Genomic DNA, 5855 nt, shown 5'->3' on the forward strand with positions numbered 1-5855 from the left:
TTACTAACTTTCTACGAACTGTACACTACGTACCGTTACCGTACCGGTAACGTTTAACGTTACGTACCGTACTCGTCACGTACCTACTCTCTCTCTCTCTCTCTCTCTCTCTCTCTCTCTCTCTCTCTCTCTCTCCCCCTTTTTCTCTTTTGATTTCATTCTCTCTTTGATTTCATTCTCTTATGAAACTGTTACATGTTCACAATACATAGATATACATAGATATGCGTAGAGTATTATACATACCTTGAAAACGTCAAGCTCACGCTATGGCGTCGACGAATGCGTTCTCGTTCCCGAAGGAAAACCGCGACCGGGAGGTCGATTACTTCTCACGAAACACAGACTCGCCGCGCGCACAAAAACGATAATCGTTCGCGCTATCGATTCGCCCGCGATTCGTAAAAAAGTGACGGTAAAAAGGAGCGCGCACGACGAAGAGCGAAGGATTGTTCGCGAAAAACCGGAACGGCAACGAGAGTGCGAGAAGACACACGGGGGGCGAGACAGAGCAAGAGTGTGAAGAGTGTCGCAGTCGAGGAAACGACACAAACCACGGCGCCGCGAATGAATAGATGGACGGACGGACACGCACGAAGGTGAATGCCGCACACTCGTTGCACGCTCCGTACGCGAAACAACAGCTAACGATCTATACCGCGCGGCGGACGGCTGCTGACTGTCTGACTGATCGCCGCGGCGGCACGCGTTGCCGCGCAAATACGAAGTCGGATGCGGAACCAGCCGCGAAGCGTCGCGAGCGCGGCGCGTCTTATCAAGGAATGTCCTATCGTTCTAGTCCTTGTTTCTTTACTCCGGATCTACAATAGATGTTTAATGCCCGTATTCATAATCAGACCTTGTACTTAAGGCTTCCTTAAATTTATCTTTAGATGCTCAGCAGCAATGAAATAATTCGTAGAGTATCTAAGAATAAATTTAAGGAAACCTTTAAATATATAAGGCCTGATTATAAATACGAGTATTAATTTTTAAATCGTAAGAAATTGATCAATTACAATCGAATGCGAGGAGAATAATTAACTATGATTCGTCAATTTCTTATAGCTTAAAACTTAAAAACCTGTTATAGATCCGGGCTTACGACATATGCGTAAGGTTTAAGGAAACATGTTAAGAATTACTTGCAAAAATATAGAATTATTCTAAATTTTATTTAAAAATAATATAAAAAAATTAGAGACAGTTTGATCATCTGGATCAAAAGTCACTTCAGTAAGAAGTAATATTTTTTAAGCTCTATAGCAATATATATGGAAATGTATGTTATAAAATAATAATAAAAATATCAATTTTTTAATATAAGTACTTTAAGAATATTTAATAGTTAAAAATTTAGAGCAAAAGGTTAAAGGCTCACAACACCTATTCGAGTTTACGCTTTCACATGAGATGTTAAAAGAAACTTACGATTGATATTTGGTGATTATTTTCGCAAAGAAATCTCCGCAAAAATCGAGATGAAACATAATTAGGTCCAGAGCGATATTAATTTCAGGATAGAGAATCATACTGGAAATAGACTGTCAAAATTTTGACAAACTTTCTTGAATAGATTGAATATTGAATTAATGAACAGAAGAGAATGAGAGTTGAAGATAGGCAAAATCATGAGCGAAATTGACATTATCCTTTTGATTTGTTTCTGTTAAAAAAAACTTACTAAAATTTTAGAACTGTTTTCTATAGCTGAACTTAGTATACACTTTTAAAACTTAAAGTGAAATAGATATATGTTTGATGTTTAGCAGAGGCAAGAAAATTCTAGTGCAGGATAAAAACAGGCTTATTATATCAAGTGAAAATTAATTAGATGTGATTCAAATTTGTGTGTGTGTGTGCGTGTGTAAACAAGTGGGTAGTAGTATCTGAAATGTTGGATGAAGATATTTAATGTGTAAATAAAATGAATTTTAATTTTGGAATATGAACGTTGTTCATATTTTCCACATTTGAAAACAATATTTTGAACAAAATGTTGGAATGTAACAAATTAATAAAAATAAAACAGGAAAAAATGAATGAAGAAAAAGGATGAGATACGCACACATACAAGATTGCAATAAATGAATCCAACATTTTATTCAGCAATAATACGAACACGATGAAAAAAATCTTTCGACTGCTTTACGACGTAATATTTGTAATCGACTTACAATATACCCCGAGTATTTTTAGTCTTTTCTTTTTCAAACGATGCGAATTGTAAAAGATTTGATAAATTCTAAGAGTCGTAAAAAGTCGAGTTGTAAGGACGAAATTTTAAGTGCGTTAGTAAGCGAAAGAACGCTGCGTTTGAAAGACGATTAATTCGTTTACACCCTAGCTGGCAAGATCTTCAAAAATACATTTATTTTTTTATATTTTTCACAAATGCATCGTGCACTTTAAAGAGTCAATGCGTTCTTACCAATGTGAGAATGAGAACAATGACGAATTTTGATTGGGATTAGAAAACCATTTAAAAATCTTTAGAACAGTTAAATCGCGTGAAAATCGAGCGACAATCTTAAACTATTTACACTTAGAATATTGCTACAATAATATTGTACGTGAGAATACTAACTACGTTTCTACGAGCGACGTAATAAAAGAGTTCCTGAAAATAAACATTACTTACTTTCATCCCTGACGTTTAATATATTATTATTTTACTTCTGTCATAAGAATGTATTCATTCTCATCGAACATCGAAAGTCTGCGCGTTATCATCTATAATTTAATGAACACATTTGAACTATATCGATCCTTCGTGGCGAAAATCTACAAGTCCATCTCGCGACGCACGTTGACTTTGTCACGGAACTTCTATTGCGCTTAAAGCGCATTTAACGATGTACGAAATATTGGGTAGTAATATACATGGTGCTATCGTTGAACGTCAATTAAATTTAATGAAAACGCAAGACATTAACTAAAATACGACTCACAAAATTCAAGATAAATAATGTCTCTGTGAAAAAATATATGTATATATGCGTCTATGCATGTACATTTACATAATTGTGTAGATTATAATTTTGTAAAACTCGTGTACACGGAGTGCATACACAAAAACAAATTGTCATAAATTCGTTAAATGCGCTAAATGATAAAAGTATAACTTGAATTTGCTTTTGAACGCGGGACGAAGCACGTGTTACTTTTAAGACAACGAAAGCGAGTACTATTAAACTTATCCAAAGCATAAAGTTTTAAGAAGGCATTGTATAAACATCTTTCTATTCTTAATTTGTATCCAATCAAAATATTATCCTTTCTACCTTTTCTGTAGTAATCTTATACAAAGAATTATAGTAGAATATAATAGAACATCATTTCTTTGTATAAAATTATTACAGGAAAAACATATGTAAAAAAAGCAACTATTTTGCTCTTTTTTTATCCATTATATGTCATTCATATGCGTATTCGATGTGCAGGCATCGTGTAAAAAAATTCACTAATGCACCAGTATTAAGAATTTGTGATCAGACGTTATAAGTAATTGTTCTCAAGTAATTGTTTGCCACACGTTTAAGCAACTTATAAATTGCGCACTGCTAATAATAATGGGATTAAATACAATTTGTAATGCTTATCACAATCTATATTAGTAGAAATTAAATTATAAATAAACATTCCATTAATATATTACTAGAATAAATGTTTATCTTTCGACGTTAGAAATCTGTAAATCATCTAACTTCGGGGTTAATTTTAATGTATGCGTAAGTTATTAAGTAGAAAAAAACCTTTTTTTACAAAATTTTCTTCGTTTTTTCAACGAAAACAACGAAGCTATCAATTCCCAAACATCAAACAATTCGAAAGGTTCTAACTTATTAAGTAGAAGGGATCCACGATTACAAATAAAATCCACGTTTAGGGAAGAGCTCTTTCAAGATTTTACATTTTTATATCTCGTATTTTGTATCATAGGAAACAGGTACAACGTGTGTATTAGGTAACTCAATTTCCTGTGCGATACAACAAACGATAATATCCTTTATGCTAATATCTTTCTTTACTTAATATTCCATTACGATCAAAATATATTTTACCATATACTTGTAAGTTACATATAAAATGTTTTCATGCTGGCAGATATCTTATTTTTTTCTCTTACTTTTACAAGTATATGAAAAACTAACTCAATATCCTACAGCCTCTCTCTGTGAGGTATAAATTAGATGCAAACTGAACTATATATTAACAGATATATATAACATTGAACAAATTTACAAAATTATAATGATATAACAATGAATAATTGTTATATCATTATAAATTTATTGATAATGGTAATTACAGACAATTCCCTATAAGCGTGTAATATTACTTAATGTTAATTATTTTAGGCATATTCTTAGAATATTAAATAAAATATTTTAATATTTTATTATTATACAATATTAAATAATATTCCCCTGAAATATTAATAAATGATTTTACGTCAATTCTTAATAATATTATATGATTAGTAAAAATAATAATATTTAATGTTAGTATAATATTGTATGTATGAACATAAAAAAATATTTAATATTTACTTTAATTTGTAAAACTATTACATCAATTCGATTTAAAATTATGTGTGAAGACTAAAAATGATTTCAGTGCGTACTTATAGAACTGGTTATATACATAAAATCACTGAAATATTATTTAAACTAATAAACTAAAATCCAGCTTACTGATAAGAGTTTGTTGTTATTTGTGAATTTATATTGTAGTTTTATATAATAATTATTTCAGTAATGTTTCATAGAAATTAAAGAATAATTTCTAAGATATTATATGAAATAGACATCAATAGAATACTTCCATAATATTAAAAAATTAAAAATATGTATATTCTCGAAATATATATTAATTTTTTAATAATATTTATGTAACATTCTAAGAATATTGTGTTTGCTTATAGGGATTCTGCATCATTTGTAATTTTTTTGTATTTCCTCATAAAAATGAAAACAAAAATTACAAATGATTATGATTTATATATTACTTAAAAAGCATGTGGCAATTATCATTTTAAATATGGAGATAGTTTTCAATTAATCCTTAAAACATCTTTCCAATATAGCATGCTCATCTTTCTTTTTCTATTGTTGTGCTTTTTTTCTATTGTTTATAAGTTTTCTTTATTAATAAAGACACCTGTATCTGCTTGGTATTACTGTGTTCCTTAATGTCTGATATTTCGATTTAAAAAATTAAATTTTTTATAATGTATATTTTTATAAAAGTTATAAGTAATCGAATTGGGTGAGTGTGCCATATCGTAATGTGATATTTAAGGATTTATGAGAATCGATTAAAGATTAATCTACTATTGTAGTTGTCACATGCGAAGAAAATATCATGCTATAGTTGTATCAAAATGAAGAATCGCATTACAATAATTGGGATTAAAAATTCATCAGATAATTGCGCCATGCTAATTGCGTATTCTAAAAAATGCAAAAATATGTAACGCATGAGAAATTCTCTGCGTTTTTAACAATGGACGGTGAAGTATTTACTTACTACTCACTAAAAAAAAAGAGAACATCTATTGTCTTAAAATTAAACCATTAATCGTTAATTTGTTGAATCTACTATTAGTTATAAATTAAATCACGATCTTATTAAAATAATGAAAAGAAAATTATTAGATTTTCCTGCCAGATCATCCTGCTAGTCAACGAAATTACTACATTGAGTCATCACATAAAGCACATTAATAAATCTATTGTTACAATATAAATATCGTCTTACTGAAATATCAAGATATCAAAAGTTGTTATATATATATATATATATATATATATATATATATATATATATACACACATATATATATATATATA

This window comes from Atta cephalotes (assembly GCF_000143395.1).
Source record: "Atta cephalotes unplaced genomic scaffold scaffold00015, whole genome shotgun sequence".
In the NCBI taxonomy this organism is placed as follows: domain Eukaryota; kingdom Metazoa; phylum Arthropoda; class Insecta; order Hymenoptera; family Formicidae; genus Atta; species Atta cephalotes.